Genomic DNA, 15012 nt, shown 5'->3' with positions numbered 1-15012 from the left:
AAACACCAGAGTAAACATTTTTATAAAAAACGTTTCAAAATCATTTTAAAAGATCAACTAAAGGTAGTCACACAATGGTCTGAAATCATACGTTTAACCATTCCAAGGGAAGGGAGAACCTCCAATTTCAGCGAGAGTTGAAGGACATTCCATGAGTTAGAGGCATCAAAGGAAAAGGCTGACTTCCCTAGCTCAGAACAAATTTGAGGAATGTTAGTTAGGATGTAGTATTAACTATATTGAGTGATACTCCTTTCTTTTTAGTGGTCAGGACTGAGTTAGACCCCGGGTCAACATTGACCCGCTAACAACGGTCAGTGGTGCCAATTCCTAACACAACATGAGGGATATGTATATATATATATATATATATATATATATATATATATATATATATATATATATATATATATATATATATATTAGTGCTGTCAATAGATTTTTTTTTACTAATTAATCTCACAATTTTCTGTAATTAATCTAGATTAATCTAGATTAAAAATAGCATTTTTCTACTTAAGACCGAAGCTTGTAACAGATATTTACTTGAGTAAAATCATGAGATTAATGTAAAATCAACACAAAGAAAGTATATTTAGATTCAACTATTTTAATAGCTTTCTTTGAATACAGTTTCTCTCCTGTGAAATACAAATGTTCAACAAAACCATCAACATTGACTCAGCTAGACCTCTTTCTTATATTATATTGAACATTTTTCACTCCATAGATTAATCTAGATGCATTTTTTTTTAAACGCTTTAAATAATTTTAATTAATCTTCAGATTTGTAAATGCGTTTGGATACTTTCTGAAAGCACCGTGGGGGGAAACTGCAGTATTTCTATGGAAAATCACTACGGTATTTAAATCCTCTCACACCTACTCCTCCAGGAGAGTGGCGCGTGAGGGCCACGGCTATGAGGCTGTTATGACAGCGCGCTTCACAGTGGCCTCTAATTAAGTAATACGCTGGACTGCACTTGTCATAACATAGACATTTATGTGCCCGCTGCTCTTTAGCTATATCCTTAGCTACACGGTGGAACGTAATTGTGCTGCATTAAAATTCAGCACCACTGATGAGGCTCTCTCTCTCGCTCTCTCGCTCTCTCTCTGTCTCTCTCTCTCTCTCTCTCTCGCTCACTCTCTCTCTCTCATGGCGGGTTCGAGAGAAGATTCATTAATTGGATCGGGAAAAGGAAGGCTATGTTCTCTCTCTCTCTCTCTCTCTCTCTCTCTCTCTCTCTCTCTCTCTCTCTCTCTCTCTCTCTCTCTCATGGCGGGTTTGAGAGAAAATCCATTAATTAGATCGGGAAAAGGAAGGCTATGTTCTCCCTCTCTCTCTCTCTCTCTCTCTCTCTCTCTCTCTCTCTCTCTCTCTCTCTCTCTGTGTGCCGTTTGCTTTTGGCAGTAAAGAGAATGGAAGGTACCGTGTATGATGTGAAATGTCCTTGACTCTGATGTAAAGGGCAACAAGATACGCATGACATGGACATAAATCATGTGTCGTCATAAACGCCTCTTCACTGTACTGTACAGCCACACGTATACTCTGATATACAGGGCTGGCCCCTGTGAGTCCATGCTCCAATATCGCTGCCATGATGATCAATGCCTTGATGCAAAGGTCCAATCGCTGCCATGATAATCAATGCTGCAATGTGAAGCTCCAATCGCTGCCATGAGAATCAATGCTGCAATGTGAAGCTCCAATCACTACCATGATAATCAATGCCCTGATGCTTGAAGCTACAATCGCTACCAATGATAATCAATGCCCTGATGCTTTGAAGCTCCAATCGCTGCCATGAGAATCAATGCTGCAATGCAAAGCTTTAATCGCTGCCATGATAATCAATGCCTTGATGCTTCAAAGCTTCATTTGCTGCCATGATAATCAATGCCTTGATGCTTCAAAGCTTCATTTGCTGCAATGATAATCAATGCCTTGATGCTTCAAAGCTTCATTTGCTGCCATGAGAATCAATGCATTGATGCTTCAAAGCTTCATTTGCTGCCATGATAATCAATGCCTTGATGCTTCAAAGCTTCATTTGCTGCCATGATAATCAATGCCTTGATGCTTCAAAGCTTCATTTGCTGCAATGATAATCAATGCCTTGATGCTTCAAAGCTTCATTTGCTGCCATGATAATCAATGCCTTGATGCTTCAAAGCTTCATTTTATGTCATGATAATCAATGCCCAAAATCACAATTCAACTGCTTTGTTTGCTTTTCTTTCTTTCTTTTATAGAAATAATTATCCAACAGTCAATCGGTTCTTCTCAGACAAGTGCTTCAAGTCACAAGAACATTCAGTGAAGCTTCCATTATTGGCTGATGACTCATTACTGAACCTTCGAAAACCAAAAAAAATTGTCATTGTGACAAACCCTAGTGCGCTACATCGTTCGAACCATACTGGAGATAAATGTACATATTAAGATATGACAAACAACAACAACCACATTTCCCTAATCATAGCTGTGGCACATAATTGCCGGGTCAGATTAACGATAACGTTGGACGAGTGGACGGCCTGGCTAGAGGGAATCTAAGCTTTGTGTGTGCGTGTGTGTGTGTGTGCGTGTGTGTGTGTGTGTGTGTGTGTGTGTGTGTGTGTGTGTGTGTGTGTGTGTGTGTGTGTGTGTGTGTGTGTGTGTGTGCTGTTCCTAAACGCCTTGCTCTCTCCTGCCTGGAATGGAACACAGCAATATGCTGGAGAGAGAGATGGAGAGAGAACGTTCCAATCAGCTGCCATGGCAACGGGCCATGAGGGGGAGGGGGAGGGGGAGGAGGAGGGGGGGGCGGGGGGAAGCTGGGCTGTGGCTGCTGCTCTGATGTTGAAACGTCGGGGGGAGAGACTGGCAGAGAGATCCACACTTCGACGATACGAAACAACGCGACGATGATCCTCGGAAAAATCTGAACATCGGCCGCAGTGCTTGTATTTAGAGGCCATGGGACACTTGTTGAAATAATGATTGAGATAGTATCTGTCCTAAATAATACTTCATCCAAAAGCTGTGCTATACGTTTCATCGATAATTTGACTTAATGTATCCGTGACTATGTTTTGAGTGTGTGCCTATAGTCTATGAAATACCATTGGAATACAAATACCATGGCAATGAATATGGACCGTTTAAGTGGTGGACAGAAATTCTCTTAACAAAAGCATTTTGTCAACTAATTGAATTCTGTATTTAATCTACAATCTCTATCGTCCTCCTGCAAACGCAGAGAGAAGGATGTCCGGCGCTCGAATGAATCAAATGGATGAAAGAAAAAATGCAAATGCGTGCCGGCGTGCAGTCATGCAGAAGGGTCTCTTAAAAAACCTCCGTGTTTATTAAAGACCACGTTTCTGAACGTCATTGTGATCACTCCGGGGGGGGGGGGGGGGGCGTGCTCATCATCATTTATGTCCTTGTGATAATTTCCCAGGAATAATTCATTAACGATAAAAACACATTAAACCTCGAGTAAAGAGGAGGCTAATTTCACAATTTCCAGCAAGAACGTGTCGGTTCCTATTAGTGCGTGTGTGCGTATGTGTGTACATGTGTGTGTGTGTGTGTGTGCGTGTGCGTGTGTGTGTGCGTGTGCGTGTGTGTGCGTGTGTGTCTGTCTGTGCGTGGATCCCTGTTGCTATTCAGCGCCACTCATATCCTTTTGAATGTAGGTGGTAACAGGAAGGTCATCAGAAAACCTGGCCTCCATCTGGATGTGTTACATTAAAAGTAGCTTTGATCGTTTACACACGCTGGGTCGTCTGCCTGCCTCTCCGTTCCAGAGAGGATGTCCTGAAAGACATCATGCATATGATGTTAGAAAAAATAAAATAGAACCCACCTTGTGTCGAGAGGTCCAGTTGGAATCGTGTCTGTAGAGAAAATTATAATAAAGAAAATACATGTATTGGGATTGCCCACCGGTTAAGATATTCTGGGAAGAAGTGTCCCAGCAATTATCAGAATTCTTATTTCTGAACATCCCCTCTGTATTGCTGTTGAATGATGTTTCTCAGTTTGCAGCCCCTATACAGCTAAAGAGACTAGTTTTATCCGGTCTCACAGCTGCTAAAAAGCTGATAGCATCACGATGGTTTCAACCGGAAAGAATTTGCCGGAAGGTATGGGTTCTTACCTATCTCGATGTGATTTATCTAGAAATATCTACAGCAAGAATTTTAGGTGTCAGTGAAACCAACATTGCAATCTGGTTAGAAGTGGTGGAGAGAATAAAGGCTAGCATATGAATTGTAGTGCCTGGTTAGAAACGAATGCAAATGGATGGATTATCCAAGTGGGGGTCCGGGGGGGGGAGAGCGAGCGAGAGCATATGTATGTATTGTATTAGATAGCAAGTATTAGGTATATATCTCGTAAACGACATTTATAATGATTCAAATGGTGATTTCATTGGATGTTTACTGTTAATGCTTGTGTGTCTAATTTGATGTTATGTTAAAATAATAATAATAATAATAAAAAAAAAAAAAAAAAAATACATTGACATTAAAAGTAGCATTTAATCGCACACATTCACACGTTGATGATATTAAAGGCTGAGTTTTGCATACATTCCTTTTAGGACGTTTGAATAATGTCCTCCACGGTGATGTTTGCTGGAGGACACTGTCTCCTTGTGTTGTTGTGTTAAATCACATCATTTCATTGAGCTGAAATTAAGGAGATTAGATACCAGTTTCCTCTCCGCGCGTTCAGTAGAAAGCTATCCGGCTTGCAAGCTAGCCTATTATGGCTTAGCACAAATGAATGGAAGCGGATACGGACCACTAGCCTATAGCTTAAAACTCAGGGAGAGGTGTTTTTTGGCCAACGGCTATAAGCTAGTAGTGGTTCGTATCCGCTTCCATTAATTTGTGCTATCGTCTTTGTCTGACTCTGGAGAAGATGGTAAGCACTTTGTCCTGTAATGCCGGCGACGTGTTCCGTTAACACTCAATATAACTGTATAAACTAAGAGAATGTGTGCAGAACCGTTAATAGCTTTTGGGATATATATACGTGTGAGATTATGTGCAAAATAAACCGGCGTTGTTTTTGTCGGTGAAGCCTCTTTAATTAATTCACAATTTAAACGGTGTTGTCCTGACAACAACAGGACACCATGCGGGGGCTGCTGTTAAAGACCACTGTATCAAAATAAGCAGCTTTCCCCAACGGTTTGAATCTAAATGTGGTCAACCGCAGGTTGAGGATACAGCAGTGGCTTTAGTGGTCCTCTCTGGGCTGGATGAAGGAAGCCAGAATGTGAATCATGAACCCTCCTCCCTCCCTGGCTGTTCCCCTGGTCCTCTGCTGGGGTGTAATTGGCTCCCTGGGGACCGAGACGAGGGGCCCCGTCTATAAAGCCTTGCTGCTCACTGACCCACACAGAGCTCTGTGTGTGAGCGTGTGTGTGTGTGTGTGTGTGTGTGTGTGTGTGCGTGTATGTGCGTGTGTGTGTGTGTGTGCGTGTGTGTGTGTGTGTGTGTGTGTGTGTGTGTGTGTGTGTGTGTGTGTGTGTGTGTGTGTGTGCGTGTGTGTGTGTGTGTGTGTGCGTGTGTGTGTGCGTGTGTGCGTGTGTGTGTGCTTGTGCGTGTGTGCGTGTGTGTGTGTGTGTGTGTGTGTGTGTGTGCGTGTGTGTGTGTGTGTGTGCGTGTGCGTGTGCTTGTGCGTGTGTGTGTGTGCGTGTGTGTGTGTGTGTGTGTGTGTGTGTGTGTGTGTGTGTGTGTGTGTGCGTGTGCGTGTGTGTGTGTGTGTGTGTGTGTGTGTGTGCGTGTGTGTGTGTGTGTGTGTATATGAGGGGGGGGGGCTCCTTCAGTTGATTATGATAAGGACTAGTAGTAGCCTATGATTGTGTTGTGTTATGACTAGTAGCGACACTAGAGGCCACAGCTAATGCGGCACCCTCCCGTCCACTTCCTACCAAGGCGACAGACTTTGACCTAACTGGTCAGTCAACACACGGTCGAGTCACGTCACTTAATAATGTGATATTGAACAAAAGAATAATTTATGAAACAACTGCATTTTTACCATTCATATGTAGGTTACTATTGGTTTATTTCTCATTTCATTTAGGATCAATTAAATAGACAGAGATGTTGACTTTTCACATTGGTGCAGCTGTGGCACAGACTTGTAGATACATGATATTGCCTCAAAATGTAAATAAAACTATCTTGAGAGGAAACGAGAGAGAGAGAGAGAGAGAGGGGTTGCTGCCATCCAGTGGCGAATAAGTGTTACAGCGCCACATTAATGCTCCCATGTGTTGGACTCGCAAAAAAGGAGAAGGGAAACAAAGTAAGGCCATCTGCACCTCCTGCTTCTGTTCACTTGTTTAATCTCCTCCAGTAAGGCCATCTGCACCTCCTGCTTCTGTTCACTTGTTTCATCTCCTCCAGTAAGGCCATCTGCACCTCCTGCTTCTGTTCACGTGTTTCATCTCCTCCAGTAAGGCCATCTGCACCTCCTGCTTCTGTTCACTTGTTTCATCTCCTCCAGTAAGGCCATCTGCACCTCCTGCTTCTGTTCACTTGTTTCATCTCCTCCAGTAAGGCCATCTGCACCTCCTGCTTCTGTTCACTTGTTTCATCTCCTCCAGTAAGGCCACCTCCTGTTTATGTTCCCTTCTTCGATGGAAGTGTGGATCCAAGTAACTAGCTTTGTTCAGCAGCATGAACACCCTCTTTTCCTCACTATACCGCTCCTCCAGATCGGTAATGATCTGTGTCTTCAGTGTTTCCCCTGAAAAAAAAATCAGCAGCGGTGCTGTGCCTCTAGGGGGGTCCGGGGGCATGCCCCCCGTAATTTTTTTTTTTTTTTTACATTTTAAAGTTAAATGCATCAATCTGGTGCACTTTGAGAGCAAAATAAAGAGGCTAGATCTATGATGATTGTACATGTCAAAATACTTCCCAAAGGTCAGTGAATACCACAACCACTACACCAGAGGAAGCTCAACAAATCATGTTAAACCCAGATTCGGCTCAAACAAGGGACTAAACACGTTTCGCAATTATGCCACAACAATGTGGAACGCCCTACCCAAAGCTGTAAAGGAATGTGAATCCCTGCCCACATTCAAAACCGCTCTTAAAGAGCACCTACGGGAGGCTGCAATTCAAAACTGGCCACCGTAAATGCCCAAAACCCCCACCACCTCCTAATAGACAGTCTCCTCCCCACCGCATGTATATACCCTCCCCACCGTATGTATATTTCTCTCCCACCCACCCACCCCCTCCTAATGTACAGTCCCCTCCCCATCATATGTATATACTCTGTCAGGATCTAGGGGTAACAGTACTGTATATTTGAATACCGTTTATGTCACAAATGTATCAGTACTAAATACCTATATGTCCCTATGCCATAAATGTCATGTATGTTGTGTATGTCATAAATGTCTATATGAATTGAAAATGGGGGACCCTGATGGAAACAAGACAAACGTCTTTCTCAGGTCTGCATCCCCTTAACAATTGTGTGTATTGAGCCGTACTGTATTGTACCCATTCTGCAATCTGTTAAATAAAGTTTTCATTCATTCATTCATTCAAACGATGTCGTGGCCAGGAGACATTTTCACTGAATGATTTTCAGCCAACAATAATTTATAGTAAATCATTAGCTGTGACTTTACAGTAGCCTATATTGTTTACTGAAGTATTGTTGTAGTGTACTACTCTCTGCGTTAGGGTTTGTGTGGCGTGAAAAATTATCAAACAAGTTACCTTATTTGCAGGCAGGCTGTATCCAATGATGCAACGCGACATGATGACCAGCAGAGGGCGCTCGTGGCGTTATGAAGAGCAACCTGTGAACCTCGCTATCCAAGTACAGGGACAGGATCAATATTAACAATTAAAGCGCCAGATCGATATCCGCGACCAGAACAACTGCAATGCAACTTTGCATAATATTATACATTCCTCCAAGATAAATTACATCACGTGGTGTGTTGCTGATGGCGGTGGAAAACTCTATCCTGAAATGTCAGCTGGTAAACTGAGACAGACATGTTGTTTGCAGGATTCAACTGCTCTTCTTCCACCCAGGGACCACCTTCTGGATAAGAGGCAAGACATTATTAAGGTGAGACAGCACCCCCTATAGGGGAAAAAAAATACTTGAATAGATATCACTATGAAACTTTTAACCATATGCACATTTATTTGCATGTATCGCCAAGACTCGCACCACCACGGATAATGCCAGATTCAAAAACTTGGTTTCATTTTGTTGATACATTCAAAACGAAACTTTGTATAGAAAGACTTTGTGGCTATGTCCTCTTATCAGCCCATACATCAGGAAATACTGTCTACTGTCATAAAAAAAACGATGAATGATATATCAACAAACCGTTCTATAGAAAGAAGCATAATATTGATGGGAAGAAATGTGGAAAGTTTGGTGTGTGTAGGTACTAGGGAAATGGAGTTCCAAGACTGTGTGTGTAAGTAAAATGCATAAAAACTTTATCAGAAAACGACCTCAATGTTTTGTATTGTAAAATGCCATAATTTTTTTTAAACATCTATTTACAAACACAACACCCAATCAAACCATTAGTAATAGACAACCTAAACACATGCCTGATAACTGAATAATAATAATAATAATAATAATAATAATAATAATAATAATAATAATAATAATAATAATAATAATAATAATAATAATAATAATAATAATAATAATATAATAATAATAATAATAATAATAATAATAATAATAATAATAATAATAATAATAATAATAATAATAATAATAATAATAATAATAATAATAATGATGTTATTGAACTGAACAGAACTACACACAGGCTACAAACAAACAGTGTAGTAACCGTGTAGTACAGTGTAGTACCCTCTGATAGGCAATTTCTTTGAATAGATATCACTATGAAACTTTCCCAGTTTGTTATGTACACAGGGACGTGCACAGGACTTTAGAGGGGCAGGTGCTCAAAGGCTGAAAAGGGCACTGGGCCTGTGCTATTTTTGGGGGCCCTTTTTCGACGGGGAGCAGCCTTTTTATGCTTTTTGGGGTGTTTTGGTGATCAAATATTGAATATTGAACTATAATAATCAGTGCAGGCTCACTTATGTAGTTTTTTTTAATCATTTTATTTGTTCTTTTTTAATGTCAACATATTATTTAATTTATTCAAATAGAACTCAAACATGTTCCGTTGTGATGTCACCAGTGTTGGGCAAGTTACTTCCAAAAAGTAACTAAATTATTTACTCAGTTACAAATTATAAAAGTAACTAGTTACTTCAGAAAGTAACTATTGCGTTACTTTCAAGTAAATTTGTTACATAAACAACATACTCACATCTAAACTATTTTAATGTTGCTGTGGGACAAAGTGAGACTAGCCTCCAATAAAATGCCATGTATGTAGATATTATAATTACTATGTTTATATAGTGGATCATACAAATACAAACACAATAGATGTTTTGGAACTTTTGATATGTATTGCCCCTCAACAGGCCACAACTGGGCAACATTAAATTATGCTTGTTAAGCACTATACCAAAAAGAAATAACAAATATATACTGATTGATTGAACATTTTAATGAACAGATTGCAGAATGGGTACAGTACAGTACAGCTCAATACACACAATTGTTAAGGGGATGCAGACCAGAGAGACTTTCGTCTTGTTTACATCAGGGTCCCCCATTTTCAATTCATGACATTTATGACATACACAACATACAGATATAAGAATCTAATCTAATCATCTAAACTAATCTAATCATGACATTTAAGACATGCATGACATACAGATATATATCTCTGAGCACCTGAAGACTGTGCTATTAAACCAGGAAGTGCAGCACTGTTGATTAGGCTGTAGCCTCCACTACTGTAGTGCCCTGCGCTGCAACACAACTAACACAAGAGTGAAATAAAATGCTCATGGACCCGCGCTCTGTCGTTGACTGCTCGCTTGTGTTGTTCGTTGGATTAGTTTTGGATTATTTGGGCTCGCCAAACAAACTATCAAAACGTACACAGAACCAGTCGCTTGTGTTGTTGCTGTGTGTCAGACTCTGGATTCTTTCGAACACCCACCCACCTCTACCTCTGATTGGCTTACCATGACATTTTACACAACCTCAGCCAATCGCGCACTGCCCACTAACCAAGGAAAAAAAGTATTGCTTCTCGGCACAGAGATCTGTCTGATGAAAAAAACAGCTTCAATCATAGTAACGCGCCGCATTTTTTGGCAGTAACGGTAACAGCGTTATTAATATTGGAAGAGTAGATTACTCGTTACTTAAAAAACTAACGCTGTTAGTATCGCCGTTATTTATAACGCTGTTATTCCCATCACTGGATGTCACAGTATGATGTCATAACTCATAATCAAACAATCTAGAACATTTGTGATGCCACAGTATGATGTCATAATAGAACATTCTAGAACATTTGTGCTGTCACAGTATAATGTCATAATAGAACATTCTAGAACATTTGTGATGTCACAGTATGATGTCATAATAGACATTCTAGAACATTTGTGTACAGTATATATTCAACAATTTGTATTGTGATTGTATGACAAGAGGAGCAGAGAAGAAGGAGACAGAGACGATAGAAATGTGTTTTGAAGATGAGAAGAAGAAGAAGAGGAGTGTAAACTTTCTCAAGTGTGGGCGAAGCAAGAATTGTGGAGGGCAGTAATACGCCACGATGCGTCTACACTGCCGGAAATTCAAATAAGAAGAAGAAGAAGAAGAGGATCTCAGATCTCAGAAGACAAGTGAAGATCTCACTTGGTGTTTCCGGCTACTTGTCTGTAAGCTTGAATATATTCTGTAGATACCATTTTAAAATCCCCACATGGTAAAGGAAACAATGTCCTGTACAATCCTTAATGAGCTGCCTCTGGAGGGAAGGTTCTGTGATGTGGTTATTAAAGTCAACAGCACTGAGTTGAATGCCCACAAGGCCCTCCTGTGTGACTGCAGTGACTATTTCAGGTAAGTTTAGCTTAGCTCAGGTTAGCTTGGTTCAGGGTAGCTTGGTTCAGCTTAGGTTGGTTCAGGTTAGCTTGGTTAGTAAACAGATACCATACTGTACTTGTACTGTAAATGGATACTATACTGTACTTCTACTGTAAACATATACTATACTGTACTTATACTGTAAAAAGATAATATACTGTACCTCTACTGTAAACATATACTATAATGTACTTCTACTGTAAACACATATACTATACTGCACTTCTACTGTAAACAGATGATATACTGTACATCTACTGTAAACGGATACTATACTGTACTTCTACTGTAAACATATAATATACTGTACTTATACTGTAAACATATACTATACTGTAATTCTACTGTAAACAGATATTATACTGTACTTCTACTGTAAAAATATACTATACTGCACTTCTACTGTAAACAGATACTATACTGTACTTCTACTTCTACTTCTATCTAAAAGATACTATACATCTACTGTGCTAAGACCCTATACTTCTACAGTGAAAATATATTACTACACAGGACAGAATGTTGCTTACTGTTTACTCATCAGATATCTCTATACTCTGCGTCTCACAGAGCCCTCTTCACTCGCTGGAGCGACTCAGAGAAAGCAGTCTACACTATCCCTGGGGTGTCCCCGGGTATGATGCAGCTCATCATAGAGTACTCCTACACACGCTTTGTGCTGGTGACAGCAGAGAACGTGGTAGAGCTTCTGGTGGCTGCAGACCAGCTTCAAATCACTGGCATAGTAGGAGCGTGCTCTGACTTCCTAGAGGGCCAGCTGTCTCTGGAAAACTGTGTCGGCATCTGGAGGTTCACGGACATCTACTGCTGCCCTGACCTGAGGCGCAAGGCCCATCTCTTCATCGTGTGCCACTTTGAGGAGATGTTGCACGTCTCACAGGAGCTTGTGGAGCTGTTCCCGCAGCAACTGGTGGACATCATCGAGAGGGATGACCTGAACGTGAAGAGCGAGGAGACGTGTTCGAGGCCGTCCTCCGTTGGATCGACCACTCCCGTGAGGAGCGTAAAACACACATCCCTTTGCTGCTGCCCAAGGTAACTAATTGTATTACAGATACGCAAACATGGTTGCTAGTGCCTGAGCCACATTTATTTTAAATTTTATTATAATTTTATTATATATTATATTTAACTTTTTCTTGTTTGTCTGTCTCTTGTCAATGTCATTATGATTCATGTTACTGTTATTATTGTTGTCGTCGCTGTTGTCATTGTTATTATTATTATTATTATTATTATTATTATTATTAACCCTTTATCTGCCAGAGATTATTCTGATCTTAATCCACTCTCTGCCACCACTGTAAGTCTATGGAGATGTTCCCCTTCTTTGCAGGGCTATAACTTTTTAAATTGTATTGCTAAATTGACATTACTATGGCCCATTCAACATCAAGTATCTATCGTTTAGGATGTAGCAACGTTCTACTTTTTCATTCACACATTCATACTAAAATATGGTCTAAAGTATAAATATGTTTTTATCGTTTTCTGCAGCATTCCATAGAACGTGAGTTATAGCCATGAATACATATATTAGATCATCAAATGTAGTTTGATACCGATTGACGTCAGATAAAAAATGTCAATTGTACAAGGTCCTAAACGTCATGCCTCATCATCTGCTGGTGACCGGAGGGGGGGGGGGGTTATAAGTCTGTGGCCGACGTTAAATCATTTATGTAGTATGGGTGATATGTTGATCGGAGCAGTTTGTATGTATAATAATAATCAAACACGCTGAAACTCACCGCAGCTTCCTCGTAGCATTGGGCGATCAGCGTGGATCAGAAAGTTCGCTATTATGGGATGTCGATCTAGTTGGTCCAGTTCCAGGTTGTATAATACTATATACGTCCAAATCATGTTGTTTATCGAGTTATTGGCAACGGATCTATATCCAGTGTGTCCAGATGGAGTCCCGCGAGCGATAGCGAGTGGCCGGACGAAATATGGGTGAGCACCACTTCCGACCGCTCACTTCCGGTTTTGGCGATTCGCCGATCGGCCACCAGATGGCGGTCTTGAACCGTTGGAGAGTTGAGAGGAGATCTACAGGAGATCTCAAGTCTCCGTGGGTGAAATATGATTGCCATGACAGATTTTTGAAATATTGATCTCAAAGACGCTGTACGACGTCATTGGCAGATTACGCATGGCGAGGAATGACGTCTAAAGTCGTCCTTGGCGATTAAAGGGTTAAGATTCATGTTACTGTTATTATTGTTGTCGTCGCTGTTGTCATTGTTATTATTATTATTATTATTATTATTATTATTATTATTATTATTATTATTATTATTATTATTATTATTATTATTATATTATTATATTATTATTATTATTATTATTATTATTATTATTATTATTATTATTATTATTATTATTATTATTATTATTGTACTGTTATGTTCTGTTTTATGTATGAAGAAAAGAAAAGAAAAACATTTATAAAAAAAAAAAAACGAATTGTATTACTGTGCATTACATTAAAACAACACTAGGTTCCCTAGTACAGTGGTTGTCAAACATTTGGGTCCAAACTGTTCCCTAGCAACAGAATTCCAGTGAAACCGTCTACAACCGATGTCTAAGTTGTACCCGCTGTCTGCTTGTCTCTTCCCAGGTTCGCATGGGCTTGATGAGGCCTGACTACTTGCTGAACAACGTCCAGAACAACCCTGTGGTGAGGGACAGCCACGACTGCAGGTCCCTCATCCTCAGCGTCCTGAACCCCCCTGGCTCCGACAGGCTCCCAAACCCCCTGATGCGTCCACGCCTGCCCCAGGAGGTCCTATTGGCCATCGGAGGCCTGGGTGGCAGCATCCGGACCATGGAGGCTTACGATATCCGAGCCGGTGGATGGATGGACGTGAGCGTTGAGGGGGAGAGTCCCCGGTGGGGCCACTGCACCGCTTATCTCCACGGTCTGGTCTACTGCGTCGGTGGCTGGGATAGCATACAGCCTCTCAGAAAGGCTCTCAGCAGTGTGCGCAGGTTCAACCCCGTCACTCGCAGCTGGCTGCAGGCGGCTCCCATGCACTCACGCCGCAGTGGGCTCAGCGTGGTCGCGTTGGGCGGCTGTATCTACGCCATGGGAGGGTTCGACGGACACGTGGTACTGAACACCGCCGAGCGCTACAAGCCTGAAACCAACCAGCGGACAGTGATCTCACCCATGCTGGAGCGCAGGAGAGACGCCGGGGCAGCAGCCCTCCAGGGCAAGGTGGGTGGAACTGAGGGACACAGGGTGATGAACACAAGGAACGTTAGATCAGAAATCATAAATGTCTTTATTGCCAAGTGAGCTTGTACATACAAAAGATGTGTCTGGGTCCTTTGGTGCATCAACATTAACAGACAATTAAAGTAGAATGAAATCAAATGGAATATATAAACTAAATTAGAATATTCTTTCTTATTACAGGTTTACATCTGTGGTGGCTGGAACATGAGGGCGGGGCGTCTGCTCACAGCTGAGTGCTACAGCCCAGACACCGACCAGTGGACTCTGATCGCCCCCATGAGCACCAGGCGTTACGGAGTGGGAGTGGCTGCATACAGAGGACATGTCTATGCAGTAAGTGCACACAGAGACAAATGCTTTATACTAGGGATGTCCGATATTATCGGCCGACCGATATTATCGGCCGATATCGGCAGTAAAATGTGATATCGGAAAATATCGGTATCGGTTTAAAAAAAATTAAAAACAATAACAATATTTGTTATATATATATCCAGTGAAATTATTAGTTACCTGAAATTATTCAGTTTTTTGGACGGGGAAACCCTGCATATATCGGTATCGGTTGATATCGGTTGATATCGGTATCGGAAATTAAGAGTTGGACAATATCGGAATATCGGTATCGGTAAAAAAGCCAATATCGAGCATCCCTACTTTATACTAGATATTTGTATAGATATATCATTTG

The sequence above is a fragment of the Notolepis coatsorum genome (assembly GCF_963971535.1).
Source record: "Notolepis coatsorum genome assembly, chromosome: 3".
Taxonomy (NCBI): Eukaryota; Metazoa; Chordata; class Actinopteri; order Aulopiformes; family Paralepididae; genus Notolepis; species Notolepis coatsorum.
Note: the sequence above shows the minus strand (reverse complement) of the source record.